Genomic DNA, 18,290 nt, shown 5'->3' with positions numbered 1-18,290 from the left:
AGTGAGCTGAGCTCCGCCAAAATCGTTCCTCTACTACCTGGCTCTGTGTGAAAAGAGTTACCAAAAGATAAAGGGAAGGGAGACTTGTATTAAAATTAGAATATTTGGGCCGTATGTCTAAATCTTGATTCACGACTCCTTATTGGAGTTAACTACTTAAAGATTGTAAAAATTGTGAAACTTGTAAATATATACATAAAATTTTGTTAGTCTTGTATATATCCATACTTTTGACGTTTTGTTATGTGTATATATTGGAATAAATGGAGGTGCAAGTCTAGGCTGAAAGACTTTAAACATTAAGCGCTGCATGGGAGGCAACCCATTTCAACCGTAGCTGTAGAGGAGCCATCAACGCAGATTTGCTTTCTTGAACTCTTCCTTCTCTTTTATTTTCATAATTTTTCTGTGTTTTAGGATTTCTTGCGTTAGCTCTTATTCCATGCTTGATTTATGCTTTGCATGCTTTATACTTGTTATACATTGAGGACAATGCATGATTTAAGTGTGGGGGAAGGGTTTAATGTTTCACTTTGTTTTTAGATAGTTAGTTTTGTGGTCTTAAAAAAAAAAAAATTAATAATTAAAATATTTTCGTCACTTTAATAATAATAAAAAATCGTCACTGTTCAAAAAAAAAAAAAAAATCTTTTGTTTTTGTTTTGTGTTTTGAGTCTTAGGATGCCCTTTTAACTGTCTAGCTAGGATGAGCTTATATCTCTGAAATTAAGGATAAAAGAGGATCATGAGATTGAGATAATGTTTGATGATATTCTTTGGTTAATTATGATTTATGAAAAGCATATGAATGTGTAGTAGATATGGTGTATGCGTAACTTTGGTACAGAATATGAACATATGGAAGATAAGTTGTGATTCATAATAACCCTTGTGAGAATTTGAGCCATGTGCCCTTTCTTTGTGAGTGATTAATGAAAAAAATGAATTATACTCTTATTTCTTGGCGATGATTTTGTTGATCTCATTATTCTTTCATCTTGATTGATTACTTGCCATAGATTAAGTTTGATGGACTAGAGAATGCTAGAATTCATTGTTATGCTTGTTGAGACGTTTATGATCAATATATGGCCCTGATTCTGGAAAGGATAAAGGTACTTACTTAGGATTTTTACCACCATAGCCAAATATAGCCTGTGTCCCTATTTGTGCCCGTCGTGGGACTCCCCTAGTTTAACCATTTTGAGCCTACATTGAGCCGTTTCTTTCATCACCCTCAAAATTCCTTAACCTTTAACCCTAGTATAGTTATATCCTTACCCTTTGTTCTAAAGACTTAGTGGAGCATATTTTGAGACTTTGCTTGGAGTTTTGGCATCAAGGAACATTTTTGAAGACATAAAGAAGTTCAAGTGTGGGGGTAGACTTGTCCATAAGAGAAATATTGTATGTATTGCCGAAAAAAAAAAAAAAAAAAAATATTACGGCAATTAAAGAAAAAATGTGTTATTGTTTATGTTTATGGATTTTAGTCCCCTATACTTAGTGGATTTGGAGATGCTTTGAAGTGAAGGCCCATTGTTGAAAAATTTGGTCTTTGTCCGATTCACACTTGTTCAAAAGAAGGTTAGAATGAAGTTTGGGCCCAACATGATGGCACTTGGCCCTTTTATAAGCTTGGAGGATACTTGGCGTCTACAACATATGGTGGAGTTCGAAAATTGGTCTCTCTATATCAACAAGTGCTCTGCTAGGTTTTTAGGATACTTTGTGATTTTCCTATTCCTTCGTTTCTTCTAAACCTTAAGCCTTGGCCCCATTACAACCTTAAATTGTAAGACCTCTTTGATCCTTAAGATGGGACAGCCATTGATCTGTGGAGATGAGTTATGACTGTTGAACTTATGGTTTGGGTTCATCTGTGCAAGTGGTTGATATCTTTCATGAGATCTTTTGGAAAAAATATATATGTGCTTTCGTTTCTTATACATATGTGATCTACTTTGTAATCTTTCACATATAATTGAGTGATAAGCTTTTAAGCATGAGCCTTGAATCTGAGAGAAGAAAGAGTGATTTATCCATGTGAGGTTTGAATCATGACTTGTTTGAAATATGTTAAAGAACCCACCACCATTGTTTACCCCCTAGTCTTACATGCTTATATGTGGATTATATTTTGTAATTAGCTCTTGAATATTTTGAAGATGTGATGCTTGGTTAAGTGCTAATCTTGGTGACTTGAAAGTATGAGATTTCTGAGACAATATGTTAAAGGGCAATAGAGGTCTTTTGTGGTGTCAACGTTGGAGTCTTTGCTTGTGACGTTTTCCTTGGTTTTTCTTTAAGTGTTTTTACGTTTTTGAGTCTTGAGTCTTTGTGTTTTTCGTTTTCTATACTTAGTATTTTCGTTGGTTCTTGTTTTGTGTTGTAGTCTTTTGGTTTGTTATGTTGATTTTGCTAAGGGACTAGCAAAAGCTAAGTGTGGGGGTATTTGATAGGAGCATAAATGCGACGTTTATAATGTTTAAACCCTATATTTTGCTAAGTTATTTCCTTTAACTTGATCAATTTAACTTAGTTAGTGTTTTTCAGGTGAAAATGGAGTCTCAAGGTCCGAAAATGGCTAAGGAAAGCACAAGTGGCGCAGAAATAGAAGAAATGAAGAAATGAAGAAATGGAAGTTCTCCCAGTTTGACTAGGAAAAGGAATCCTAGTTGGAGTAGGAATCAGAAGCTGACTTGGATTCAAACTCTTAAGTCGCGGAAATTAGAAGTTCTACTTGGACAAGGAAACCCAATCCTACTCAGATAAGGAATCCTAGTGTGACAAGGAGTCCCTGTTGGATAAGGATTACTCAAGAAGGTTCCGGAAGAGTGTAGAAGAATTGCAGAAAAGAAGTTTGTATTCAACTAGGAAACCTACTTGCATATGGAGTTCTACTCGTACTAGGAGACCTGTGGAAGCTAGGAGAAGACCATGGAACGTACAAGAAGCATCTAGAAGTCTCAAGAAGGTCATATGCCGTGCACATGGAAGAAGAAGCAACAAAGAATTCGAATTACAAAGCAATATGGAATTTGGACTTCTTGTTGAGTTTGGATTGGAATTGCCGTGAGATTCTTGAAGGTTCCAGGGAGTTCTTGACGTTTCTACTTCAGAATAGGCGTGGAAGACATGTGAGAGGCATGTGATGCAAAGGAAAACCGAATTGGACTCAACTTGAGCATTAAAAGTCAAATCCATTACAGATTCGGAAATCTGCCTGTGCAGATCAGTCAACTTCAACGGAGTGTCAAAAATCACTCAGAGCTCAGAAAATTATGATCTTTATATGGTTGGAAAGCTACAGATGTGTAGTTTCCAGATATTTGTATAGCTCATCAATAGCTATTTTCTAGAGGAAGTTATGGCCGTTTTAGCGGACTGAGGTCAATCCTGCCGGAAATCTGTTCTGAGCCAAAGAAGTCCTAAATCAACACGAACTAAGAGAAACCAAGTAGAAACGAATTGGGAGTGCCTTGAGACGTTCTACTATATATACCTTGTGTATTAGACGTTTCAAGGTCGACACTTTTCTCCACAATTTCGTATTCTCACTTGTTTGCTCTCTAGTTCCAGGTTTTCACAATCTTCAAGGAGCAAAGCCGTGCCATCACCCTCCACCACCGTGATCTTCACTTGTTGCTGTGCTAAGGAGCTGCTTTGGACCTTGGGACGTGATTAAGGGTTGTTCATATGCTCTACCATACATATAACTCACGGTTTTGTATAATTGTTAGATGGAATTTCTGCTTTGGATTTTCTATGTGTAAACCGAATCTTTTGAGTATGCAAAACTGTTTTCAAGTATAATTTTGATGTTCTATTGAATGATTGATGTGTTTATGTATCCTTTGTCTTGATTGATTGCCGAATGTATGGATTGATAATCTGATTTTTATGCTTCATTACATGGAACGTTCTTGTGGTTCGAAACATGGGAAGACTTGCATGTAATTTGCTAGTAATTAGGTTTGATGCTTGGTGAAACCTAATTCGAATAAGTAGTAAAGGCTTGCTTTGAGTCGAAAATCAGATTATGCATGTGATGATAAGTTGTGACGCGCTTTAAATTGCATGTTTATTGATTCTTTCTTGAACTTAATGATTTGAAAACGGGATTTTTCAACACAGTTGCTTGGAGTGTGTGATATCGAACTTTTCAAAATAAAATTGATTTGGTGCTTTGCTATTTCGATTTGACTTAAGAAAGAAAGTTAAAAGGGGACAATGGTTGCTTGGATCTTTGTGTTCTTGGTCGATAGCTTTCCATGGTAATTAAAAGAAAGATTAAGGGATGCATGAAATATTGATTCTTGAATGGTTCTTGATAAGTTGTTCTTCGAAAATTCTTCTTTTCCCACCTTTGTATAGAAACGATTTTAATCTTTATTTTTCTGGAAATTTTATGTTTTCAATCTTCAAAAACCCCCCATCTTTATGTTTTCTTGTTTGTGTAAATAAATAAAATTAACTTAGATTTTTAGGTAGCATGTTAACTTAGAAAATAAAATAAAAATAAATGTTTTTAAATTCGTGAATAGTGTCTCCGTGAATAGTAAATATGTGTTTGTTTTAGTTTTAGTGTTTTTTTAGGAGTTTGTTATGTGTTTGTTATGTGCTCCTATTTTTTAGGGATTAGCTCCTAAATTTTAGGGAAAGTAGTTAGAGTTAGTTTTGACTTAGGAGTCCTAATTTGACTTTGCTTCTAATTTGTTTCCTAATTGTATTTGACTTCCTAATCCTTATAGAAGTAGTATTCCTTGTTGTATATGGATTCCCTATGTGATATGGACTTGTAAATTGTGTATAAATAGGAGTAGGATTTCCAAAACCTTTTCTAACTCAAATTCTCTCTTTCTTTCGAATTCTATGCATATATATACTTGTATAATTTGTTGTTTTCTCATTCCTTGCTCTCTAATTTCGTATAACATGTATGTGTTGCTTTCTAACTTTGTTTTCGTGTGAACTTGTATATGTTCTTAATAATTTTCGTGAAATTGTATATTCTCTTCTCTTTGATTTATTTCTCACATGTTAGCACCCTCAATCCCCGGCTTGAACGATCCCTGCTTATTCTATACTAACAACTACATTTTTCAGGGTTTAAATTGGCGATTGCTTTTGCACGTATCAAAGATCACAAATTTCCATCAGCTAATTGGAGCTATGGCATGTGTTGAAAGGCATAGCAATGAATTTGTGAATAGAGAATATGGTAGGTTTCAAGATGGCTACCATGAGCATCATTCAATGGCTAGAAAATGTCACCATGGACGATATGATCCATATGATCAAACTGCTCAAGAAGGTAATCGCCAAAATTGGCAAATGCATGACCAAAGGAGTCATGACGTTAAGGGTATAGGGATTGGACATGCATCATGGCGCCACTTTTGGCCATGGTGATGCCATTCCAACGGCATTGGTCCTAAGGACCATATGTATTATGTCAATACACCTCAATCAAAAGAGTATCCTCTTCATGGCACTTTATGAAGTATGTAGTCAACGGTGATCATGACATTGAGCTAAAGGATATTTTAAATTTGACAATGAAGACAAAATACCGCATATTTTAATTAGTATATATAGACTTTTATCTTTCCAAGAATTTATGTAATGGCAATTGTGCCTTAAATCAATAAATGACAATCGTTTTAACTCTTTCACAACTAGGCTCATCCAATTAAGTATGATGTCTAGCAAACTAGTTGAGATTAGTAGTACTTAAGCGAGCTGTGCTCCATCGATGTCTCTTCTTACTTTCCTGATCATGTTTAATTGGAGTTACCGAATTGATTGAGTAATTACTATTTGTCTACATTTGATTTTATTATTTTTGGATTAGATTTTGGTCAAGAAATTTTGATGTATTCATTAGCTGTTAATAAAGTGTCAATTCTTTTATTTAATGTCTTGGACATACCTTAATTCAAACTTTATTATTTTAAAGACATAAGAGCCAATGGTCTTCAGGTGGAAACACATTGTGAGAATGGACAAGAGTTTCTTTGCATCATCTCTAATGACTATAGACATAAACGAGTATTAGAAAAACTTATATGTGTCGCTCAAGTAGTTGAATCTAACCATGTCATGAGAGATGACTTATGAGATTTTGACACATATAGGATTTGGCATGATTGTTTTAGGACACCTAGTTCATGATATGATGATCCGTCTATTAAAGACTTTACACGGACATCTTTTCTTTCTAACGAAGAGAAGTAAGAATCAAAAGCTTATTCAAGGAGACATTCAGACCACCGCCAAGCCTCACAGCGCTGCCGCCATCTGTCACTGGCCGAAGAAGGGCCATGCCATCACTCCCCTACGGCAAGAAATTGGCATTGACGCCAAGAGTGGCAATGTGCTACCTCTCTCCACTTCTCAAGCCAATTGTGATTTAATGGCTCAACCAAAATCCTCATTGGTTGCTTCTAAAGCCCATCGCTCTTTTTGCAAAGCCTGCTCTTTAGCTAAATAAGAATCGAGACCATCCTATGCAAAGGACACATGTATTCTCAAAGGATCTAAGGGAACTTTGTGGACCGATTCAACCAACTTGCGGACCGTTTATATGTTTTATGGTGTTGGTTGACTTGTAGACACACTGGTCACATGTCGTGCTATCGTCCACTCGTAATGCTGCTTATGATAAACTCCTGGCCCAGATCATATGGCTACAAGCTCACTACTCGAATCATCCCATTCAGTCAATTCGACTAATGCTGGAGAGTTTACATCGAAAACTTTCGATGACTATTGCATATCATTGGGGAATGATGTTAGGCAACATATTCCCATGTACACACCTAAATGATCTCGCGGAAAAGCCATCATAAAATGACTACGATGATAGCCCGGACATTGATAATGAGCACCATTATTTCCACTTGGAGTATGCAATATCACATGCAAGTTATGTTAATTCATCTACGACCCACCGCCACTCACCTTTCTTACCGTTACAGCTAGTGGCTGGGTATGAGTTTGCTATCTCGTACTTCCGCATATTTGAGTCCGCGGTTTATGTGCCAATCTCACCGCCACAGTGCATCAAAAATGGATCATTAGTAACAAATGCATACATATTTATGTTGGATATAAATCTCCAACTACAAGTCCACTATGTAGAACCCTTGACAGGCGATCTCTTTATAGCTAGATTAACTGATTGTCACTTTGATGAGATAGTCTTCCTCTTGTTAGGGGAAAATTAGAACCCCAAAGTTCAATAGGAACGACATGAATTGTCGTGGTCTGTCCCCACTATGTCTCATCTCGATCCTCAAAAATCTAGATCCTCAAAAGTGACCAGATCACATTGACTTAGTTCATAAACTCTCACAAGCGTACGAATTGTTGTCAAGTAAGGAAAGTATTAAAACCTTGATTATCGTACCTCGAGGATTAGGTGTTGGACCTAACCTAGGTAATTGGCGCTAGAATAACTTAAACGCATACAATGAAAAATAAAATAAAGTAAAATAATATTCACAAGGCACCAAGCCTCGGTAATGCTCTGCTTAGCTCACACTAAGCCTAATCAAAGCCACTAACTTGTAGCCCAAATGAGTTATGCACAATGGAATGTAGAATTTTGTTTGAGAGTTTTGAATTGGGAATTAACTAAATTAAATGCAAACTAAAATAAAAGCAAACAACTAATTATCAAGCAAGAAATTAAAATTCGGATTTCAAATTAATGGGAACATGGGAGTGTCGGGTGATTCACACTAACTATCTTGCAAATATCGATGTCAATTTCACAAATGCATGCATTTCTTATATGTGTTGAGTCCTGTATCTAGTACCGGTTAAGGCTACTAAACCAATTATCTTTTTGATGTATTGATTATGCCGGTTAAGGCCACAATCAACTCTCTAATTTGGGCATTACGCCGGTCAAGGCAGCAATATCCAAAATTAGAGACTTAGAGAGCAAGATAATAGAGACCCAAGCAAGCTTAATTAGCTACAATTAAGCTAGCTAATGGTCACCACACTCAAATCCTAGATGCCACAAGACTAATAAGTTGTCAATTTATCAATCTATTCATCACAATTGCCCACAACATAATTTCAAAGGGTGACAAAGCCTAGAAACATGCTTCTATGGACCAATAAATTCGGATTTAAAGCATACACAATGGAAATTGCATTTATTTCATTTAAAGCATCAATATTTACACAAGATGAGTTAGGGCTTCACAACCCTAACTCCCAAAATTGAACTACTCACTACCCATACTGCTTGTCCCCAAGCAAACTAAATATAAATTAATAACCAAAAATCTATTGACTCAAACATATATCCTCAAACATAAAGAAAGTGCGGTATTAGCCTTTCCAACCATAACGCTCGGAGAACTAATTATGTACACGACCATGAAGTAGATGTAAGCACAACATAAGATTTTTGAATTTGTGAGGCAATTAAGAAGCACATGTGAAAACTGCTCAAGTATATGCATGTGTTGACCATGTGTCAAATCAATCCACCACAATCAAATAGGCACATAGAAGACCCGATATAACCCGCTAAACTCACATAGGTTCACTACATATTACCGCTCAAGTGTTTAGGGGCTATAAATGTTTCACTCAAAAGTAATTTCACAACACGCGCCGCCATATGCTTGCTCTTCGATCTCATCTCCGCTAGGTAGCTCACAACTTTCAAGATTAAGAGGTCTTTTATTTGGTTGTAATGGGGTTAAGGGTAAGTGGTTAATAGAAATGAAGGATAAGGAAATACAAAGTCCATAGAAATCGATGAAGCAACTCTTTCTTGTAGAGATCTAAGACTTTTGATTTCGAGTGCTAAGTCACTTACTCTAAACCCAATGTACAACCCACTATACTATGTACTATGTAATACTTTTTTTTTTTTTCCTTTCCTACTTTTCTTTTCCTTGAACTTTCTTTCTATTTGCACAAACTTTTTTTTTTTTCATTTTTTCTACGTAATACTCTTTTTTTTCTTTACAGAACTTCTTTTTTTTTTTTTTTTTTTTTTTTTTTTAATTGAGAACTTTCTTTTCTATACAAATCACTCACCCCCACACTTATTCTTTTATAACCTCACACTTTTGACTTTTCTTTTCTTTGGAAGCACTCAAACATAAAGTCATTCTCTCGAATCGCTTCACCAACTACCATGGAAGGGTAGGATAAAAGTGTATAGGCTAGGTAGGAATTTGTGGTGGTAATGACAAAAAGGCTAAATTATATAAATAGGCTCAAAGTGGCAATCTAGTGGTAAATATTTTTGGGCACCTGCTTCTTTGGCCATGGTGGTATATAGTCCTAATGCCTCCATCCTTTCTATCATGTCACAAGCTAAAAGTAGCCTCGAGAGGTCTCAAGCAAGTTCTAGATACGCAATGTCATGAAATTGTACACACATGAAAGAATAAGTGAATGAACGATGCATACACTATAGATATAGGCACAAAAGCTCACAAATAAGGGTATGCAATTCAATCAAATCATCTATATGCTTCTCTAATTATGATGAACCAACCTAACCTTAGGCTATGTGCACACATATAGTCAAGCATAGATCACATATACACTTAATCACAAAACAAATTCAAAGTCCTAGATCATGCTTAGTCTATTCACAATCACAACAAGTTAAGTTCATGGCTCGTCATTGGGGTTGGAAAAGGCATTAACCACTAAAATATAATTACATAAAGCTAATCTAATTTTTTTTTTTTTTAGTGGCCCGAGCCCTCACCCCCACACTTAAAACCAACATTGTCCTCAATGTTGTAAAGTGAGCTCGAAAACCAAAATCCGTGTCGGATTTAGGCATGAGAGTGAAGTTCGAGCGAAGGCACAAAAATTAACTATGAAAATGAAAATCTAAATGACGAGAGAAGTTACTGAAAACCCCCTTTGTCGACCCTCAATTGCTCACGACCGTCGGAGAAGACCAATATGAGACACCACTTCAAGGCACAAGGCCTTGATTTCCTTTACGTATGCTCCATAATAGCTCTAGGTGCTCATGAAAAGATCAACTCCATTGAGAAATGTGTAGTGTCCAAGAGCAATGCATCACAAATAGCCCATCAAGGAATAAGGACAAGGGTCCTCCATTAAGCTTGTGGTCTTCATCCCATCAACTCATAACCCAAAATCATCCTCCATGACCTCCACACAAGAATTGCAGCTCAAAATATCTCCTTATTCTCCACACTCCAGGCACCTCCCAACCTCCCAAAAAGATGGCTAAATAGCCTTATTGATGCAAAATGAACAAGAAAGAACATCACATGTAATGCTAGGGTTGCCTCCCTAGCGAGCGCTTTGTTTAAGGACTTCATTGCCGGTCCATATGTCAAGGATGAGTCAAGGGACATCTTGGAGGGTGACCTCCTCCTCTTGAGTGTCAAATGTGGTGTCCAAGTAAGGTTTCAATCGATGCCCATTTACCTTGAAGGGCTCCCCCCCATGAAGATTCTTGATTGTGATTGCACCATGAGGGAAAACTTCAACTACCTCAAAAGGTCCACTCCATCTAGATCTCAACTTTCCAGAAAATAACTTAAGCCTAGAATTGTATAGGAGAACGTTTTGCTTGGGAAGAAATGTCTTCTTCACCAATTTCCGATCATGTATCACCTTGGTCTTCTCCTTAAACAATTTGGCATTCTCATATGCTTCTTCTCGGATCTCCTCCAACTCACAAAGATCAAGTTTCCGCTTCTCACCACTTGCTTCCAAGTCAAAATTCAAAAATTTAATAGCCCACATAGCTTTGTGCTCAAGCTCAATCAGAAGGTGACAATTATTTCCATAGCACAAGCGGAAAGGAGACATGCCAATAGGAGTCTTATATGCGGTCCGATAGGCCCATAAAGCATCATCAAGCTTACTAGCCCAATCCTTTCTAGAAGAGTTGACCGTCTTTTCTAAAATCCTCTTAATCTCCCTATTTGACACCTCTACTTGACCGGAAGTTTGAGGGTGGTAAGGTGTGGCAAGCTTATGCTTGACTCCATATTTCCTCAACAAGGCATCAAAAGTCCGGTTGATAAAATCTGTACCACCATCACTAATAATAATCCTAGGAGTCCCGAATCGAGAGAAAATATGCTCTTTCAAGAACTTGGTGACTACCTTAGAATCATTCTTCCTTGTGGCCTTGGCTTCAACCCACTTCGAAACATAATCAACCGCAACTATGATATACTCATTCCCATGAGAGTTTGGAAACGGTCCCATAAAGTCTATGCCCCAACAATCAAAAATCTCAACCTCCATAATGTTAGTGAGAGGCATTTGGTCCTTGGAGGATATATTCCCGGTCCTCTGGCATCTGTCACATTGAAGCACAAAAGAATGGCAATCTCGAAACAAAGTAGGCCAAAAGAAACCGGACTGAAGGATCTTAAAAGCTGTCCTCTTTCCACCAAAATGTCCTCCACATAGAGATGAGTGACACAATGAAATAATCTCAGGGGCCTCCCATTGAGGAATACATCGTCTAATCACCTGGTCCTTACCCACCTTCCACAAATACGGGTTATCCCAAATATATGACCGAGCATCTCTAAGAAACTTCTTCCTGGCTTGTGCATCATAGTTATCCGGAATGAAAGTACAATTGCTAGCCCAATAGTTCACAAAGTCTACAAACCAAGGCATCTCAGTGTCAACATGAAATAAGTATTCATCGGGGAAATGCTCCGTCAATGGTATATCAGAAGAGTCTCTGCCAAACTCAAGTCTAGACAAATGATCTGCAACAAGGTTCTCTCGACCTGGCTTATCCTTGATCTCTATATCAAACTCTTGGAGTAATAACACCCAACGAATCAAACGGGGCTTGGCATCCTTCTTGCTCAACAAATATCTCAATGCCGCATGATCCGTGTGGACAATCACCTTATTCCCAAGAAGATAACTCCGAAATTTCTCCAATGCAAAAATAATAGCAAGAAGCTCCTTCTCGGTAGTAGTGTAATGGACTTGTGCATCATTCAAAGTCCGGGAAGCATAATAAATCACATGGAGTGCTCGCTCAATCCTTTGACCCAAAACAGCTCCTATAGCAAAATCTGAAGCATCACACATCAACTCAAATGGTCTAGTCCAATCAGGTGCAATCATGATAGGTGCATGAGTCAACTTCTTCTTAAGTAGCTCAAAAGCCTGTAAACACTCCGAAGTGAAATCAAATGGCACATCCTTACCTAGCAAGTCACACAATGGTTTGGTGATCCGAGAGAAATCCTGAATAAAACGTCTATAAAATCCTGCATGCCCAAGGAAACTCCTAACCCCTTTCACATTCTTCGGTGGTGGCAAACTAGAAATCAACTGAATCTTCGCCTTATCCACCTCAATGCCACGTGATGATACTACATGCCCCAACACAATACCCTCATCCACCATAAAGTGGCACTTCTCCCAATTGAGGACCAAATTGGTCTCCTCACACCGTTCTAGAACAAGGGTTAAGTGTCGAAGACAATCATCAAAGGAATCACCATGAATCGAGAAATCATTCATAAATATCTCCATAAAGCGCTTAGTCATGTCATGGAACAATGCCATCATACACCTCTGAAAAGTGGCGGGTGCATTACAAAGTCCAAAAGGCATCCTCCTATATGCAAAAGTACCAAATGGGCATGTGAAAGTAGTCTTCTCCTGGTCTTCCTTAGCAATAGCAATCTGATTATACCCCGAATAGCCATCTAAGAAGCAATAGTGGCTATGACCTGATAGTCTCTCTAACATATGATCAATGAAAGGTAGTGGAAAGTGATCCTTCCTTGTAGCTCCATTAAGCTTTTTATAATCAATACAAAACCTCCATCCATTCTGAACTCGTTGTGGCACATCTTCACCCTTCTCATTCTGAACTACTGTAATTCCTCCCTTCTTGGGGACAACCTGAATTGGTGAAACCCACGGTGAATCAGAAATTGGGAAAATGACTCCAACATCTAAAAGCTTAATAATCTCCTTCTTCACTACCTCCATCATGGGAGGATTCAACCATCTTTGAGCCTCTCGTGTGGGCTTACATCCCTCATCTAAATAAATGTGATGCTGGCACTTGGATGGACTAATGCCTTTGATATCGGCAATGGTCCAACCAATAGTTCTCTTATGCTCACGTAACACCCTCAGAAGCTTATCTTCTTCAACTTTACTCAACTTCGACGAGATAATAACCGGTAATGTGCTCTCCTCCCCTAGAAATGCATATCTCAGAGTGGAAGGTAAAGTCTTCAGCTCTAAATCTGGTGGGGTCTCATATGAAGGAATAGGTGGTGTAGTAGAAGGTGGCAAATGTAAAACTGGTGGAACACGTCTAGGCAAATATGGTGTCAATTCCTCTAAGTGTGCAATAGCCTCAACATGCTCCTTACTCTCAAATTTAGTACCACCTTGAGCAATGCAAGTCTCCATGTAATCAGTCGATGAATGCTCAATGAAGTTCTTCCTAACAATATCATCCATAACATCAATCCGAAAGCACTCATCAAGATGGTATAACGGACTCCTCATAGCATCAAAAATACGAAATCCAATGGTAGTGTCAAAGACTGTCATGGTGAGTAGACCCTTTTCAACATCAATCTTCACCCCGGCGGTCGCCATAAAAGCTCTACCGAAAATAATGGGTAACTCATCATCATCATCATCACAAGAAGGAGAGTCCATATCAAGTACTACAAAATCAGTCGGCACATAAAGCTCATCTACCTTGACAAGAACATCCTCCACCACTCCACGAGGGTACTTAATTCTCCTATCCGCCATCTTAAGCTTAATTTTCAAAGGCTTAATTGGCTCTAATGACAAAGTCTTGTACAAATCATATGGCATCAGGTTGATACTAGCCCCCAAGTCCAATAATGCACGATCAAAGTTTCGTGACCCAATGGTACATGGAATAGTAAAAGATCCGGGGTCACTAAGCTTAGGAGGCAACCTCCTTTGAAGAACGGCCGACACTTGCTCACTTAAGTATATATCTTCATTCTCCACAAACTTTCTCTTATTAGTGCACATGTCCTTCAAGCATTTTGCATAGGCCGGTACTTGCTTGATAGCATCAAGTAATGAGATATTGATGTTAACGGACTTGAATAGCTCAATGAACTCTTGCTTTTGTGTCTCCTTCCGCTTCTTTTGATCTTGAGCCCTCTTAACTTGTGGATAGGGAAGTCTAGGCTCCGATGAGTTCAAATCAAGAGGTGGAGAAAAAGTAAGACTCCCCCTTGAACCCCTAAGGGTGGTAACCGTCCCACTAGGGTTCTTGGCCCTCAAGGCCTCACCTAGTGTAGAATGGATCGGTCCACTCCTATCCCTAGAATCCAAAGGTACATGAGAATAGTCTTCCTCCTTATTACTTCCCCCTTGATGTAGATCCCGATGCTCACTAGATGATGAACCATTAGAATTTAAACCCGAGGATGAACCATGTGTATCAATAGAAGTAGATGAATTAGCTTCCGCCTTATTCCTCCCCCCTTGATGTAGATCCCTAGGTGATGATAAATGAGTAGTGGGGCCAAAATGCACATGCTTAGGTGGTGCGGATGAAGAATTAGAAGCTTGAGACTTTGAAGATTTAGAATGAGATAAAGAGGTCTTCCTTCCTTGTGCATCTCTGGGAAGTACATTTTCTTCCTCCCCGGCTTCCTTATCCACCCCCTTATTTCTTCCTTTTGTATACAAAGTCACATCACCCACTCCAATTCCCGGGGGTACATTTTCTTCCCCCCGGTTCCCATCCTCCTTTGAAATAAAAGTACGATGCATATGCACATTATCATTAGCAACTTTGCCAAGAGGTACATTTTCTTCCCCCTTGGCTCTATATGAATGCAACAAATTATCATCATCATTATCAATGCAATTTTCTACTAACACATGATCATCATCATTAGAATATGAAAGTGAAGAATGAGAATCATGTATAGGGGTGGAAACATGTGTATCATAAGAATGTGATGTGGGGTAAGTGGGAGCATACATGTCATCATGTACATTCAAAGGGGAGTTAGAAGATTTAGGCATGCGTACCTTATTGTCATAAACCCTCCCACTTCGAAGTGTAGAAATAGCATTAGCTTGCTCATGTCTCGGATTTTCATCCGGTTGTGTAGGTAATGCACCATGTGGACGTGCTCCAAGCTCTTTAGCTAATTGTCCCATTTGGACCTCTAATTTTCCCACATATTGTGCAAGTGAACTTTGACCTTGAGCAAGAATATTAAGAGTTTGATCAGTCTTCGCTTGGCTTTGTGTAAGAGAAGTATGACTTTGGGCTAGAGCAGCCAATATATCATCCATATGAGACTTCTTTGGTTCCGGTTGTGGTGCTTGCCTATTTTGAAATCCGGGAGGAGCATTTTGTGTAGGATTGGCACCACCAAATGAATGGGAACTTTGACTAAACCCTTGAGTATCATGTGGGGCTCCTCCATAAGCATGTGTAGCACCAAAAGATGGCCCTTGGCCTTGAGAATTGTAAGTAGATGCTTGCTGCCCAAAATGATTTTGTCCACCAAATTGTGTGTTTCCATGGCCGTGGGGACCAAAAGATGAAGAATTAAGGCCTTGATTCCCTCCATATGAGTGAGAACTACCTTGGTGTGCATTAGAGGACCCTCCACCATCTCTCCATGAGAAATTTGGGTGGTTACGCCAACCCGGATTATATGTAGTAGAATAAGGATCATTTCTTGGTGGCCTTTGATAAGAATTAATAGCTCTAACTTGCTCCTCAACAAATTCCGGAAATTGTGAAGCCAAGTGACAATCATGAGTAGAATGATTAGGAGACTCACAAATCAAGCAAAGATGTGAAGAAGCAACACTCTTCACATGTGAAGAAGACGAACCACTACCCTTTTGCGCTTGAAGAAGCATCTCAAATTTCTTGTCAATCTTTGCTTCAAGCCTCTCAAGCTTGGAATTCATAACTCCATCATCTTTATCAATATGAGAAACATCATACACACCTCTACCACGAGGCTCCATATCAACTCGGTCTCTAGTACCATATGCATGTGAATCTCGGCCTCTAGATGTATTGTGGTCATCTCTACCTCCTCTTCTCCTTTGATGATTATCCCATTGACCGGATTGGGTAGCCACTTCCTCACAAATATCCCAAGCGGCATTAGGACCTTTCTTTAGAAAATTTCCACCCGATGCATTATCCAATCTCCTTCTATCATCAATAATCAACCCATTGTAGAAAGATTCGCAAAGAAGCCACTTGGTGAGTCCATGATGAGGGCAACCTAACTCAATATCCTTGAAGCACTCCCATGCATCATAAAAAGTCTCATTATCCTCTTGAAAGAACTTGGTCAAGCTATCCCTCATATAAGTAGTCCGATGATGAGGATAATATGCATTCAAGAACACTCTTTGCATATCGGCCCAAGAGAGAATGGATCTTGGCTTGAGCTTATGAAACCATGTGCGTGCTTGATCTTTTAAAGAAAATGGGAATAATCGAAGCTTCAAACCCTCCAAAGTTAATCCTCCCAAGTGCATAGTGGAACATATGGCATCAAACTCAATTATATGATCATAAGGCCTCTCACTAGCCATGCCATGGAAAGTAGGGAGAATAGACAACATGTTAGGCTTGATCTCAAAGTTGGCATTTGTCGGAGGAAGCACAATGCAAGATGGAGCATTTACAATGCTAGGACATGAATAATGGCTCAATGGAATCTCCTCCTCATCTTGTGGTCCTTGACGCTCGTCACCCTTATCTACTACTCGAATAGGAGACCTAGAAGGTGCTTGTGAGCGATGTCTTGGTCTCCTAACTCTCCTTGTTGGTCTTCCTCTAGGTAGTCTTTGCAAAACACAACAACTTCTCAAATTGATAGGTAGTAGAGTGTCGCTCATATACCTACGAAGGATCAATAAGAAATCGAGTATCTCAATAACAAAAATATACGCAAGATAAGCACCAATTCAACTCATGAAAAATTGACAAGTAATTAGAGGGGTAAAAAGAGAATGAAACACAAGTCGTACTAAATTTGACTAAACTAACTGAAGAAATGAAAATAAAATAAAATAAAACAAAATAAAATAAAATAAAATAAAATAAATAACAACTAAACAAAGAAACAAGAGATAAAGATAAAAATAAAAATAAAAATAAAAGTATGCTAAAAGTGACCCTAAATGCAAATTACCAAGGGATTAAGATCCGAAGACCCTAATCCCCGGCAACGGCGCCATTGACTTGGTTCATAAACTCTTCGCAAGCGTACGAATCGTTGTCAAATAAAGGAAGTAATTGGACCTTAGTTTATCGTACCTCGGGGATTAGGTGTTGGACCTAACCAAGATAATTGGCGGTAGGATACTAAAAGCACACAAGAAAAATAAAAAGTAAAATAAGACTATAAACAATCAAGGCACCAAGCCTTGGCAATGCTCGGCTTAGCTCACACCAAGCCTATTCAAAGCCACTAGCTTGTAGCCTCAAGATGGGTATACACAAATGAGTCGATGGATTTAATGTTTGAGAGTGGATTTGAACTTAACAAAAAGTAATAAAATGTAAAACGATTAATAAAAATGCAAGGAAATTAAACTAGAAAAGTGTGAACAATATAATGGGAATGTCGGGTGCTAGGGAGGTTCCTTCACCCAAATCTCATGTGTCGGAAGCTAATCTAATGTAGATGCAAATTTCCTACTTTGGCGGTAGTCGTATCCAAGGCGGTTCAAGGCTCAAGGACCGAAATTCCCTTTCATGGTATTCCTACTCCGGTTCAAGGGTCGTAGGAACTCACTTGGCATGAATTAGAGCCAGTTCAATGGCTTCTAATTCACATCAAGAGGCCTAAAGATTGAGGAATTAGACTACTAAGCGACCCGCCAGCGCATTCACGCAACAAGTGTAAATCACCATGCTTATAACCCTTCGAATACGAAATTGAAGGTTTCTAGCTTAGGAATTAGAGGAGGTCAAGCCTCTAACTCCATCCTAGACATGCTCAAAATACACACCCTAGAGTTGACTAGGCTCCTAGACATGCATTTTAACCCAACAAAAATTGATATAAGCATCCAACAAATTAAATTGCATCATGACATTAAAATAGGCATCCTTTACATAAAATTTGGACTAGGGCACACAACCCTAGCCCCTAAAAAAATTTCTACTCACTACCCATAAATATATACATAATCAATTCCATCAATTTCATACAAACAAAAGAGGAAAAGGTATAGAAGAGGGAAAAACAACCAAGACAAGT

At 38.4% G+C, this 18,290-nt stretch overlaps 1 non-coding gene across 1 annotated transcript; it reads left to right on the top strand.

Annotated features, from left to right (window-relative positions):
* Nucleotides 1–16,279: 16,279 nt before the first annotated feature.
* LOC112191129 lies at nucleotides 16,280–16,386 on the top strand. Its single transcript, XR_002932847.1, has one exon. It is a non-coding gene; the product is annotated as a small nucleolar RNA R71 (small nucleolar RNA).
* Nucleotides 16,387–18,290: the final 1,904 nt, after the last annotated feature.

The sequence above is a fragment of the Rosa chinensis genome, chromosome 2, assembly GCF_002994745.2.
Source record: "Rosa chinensis cultivar Old Blush chromosome 2, RchiOBHm-V2, whole genome shotgun sequence".
Lineage (NCBI taxonomy): Eukaryota > Viridiplantae > Streptophyta > Magnoliopsida > Rosales > Rosaceae > Rosa > Rosa chinensis.
This window is presented reverse-complemented; position numbering and strand designations above follow the sequence as displayed.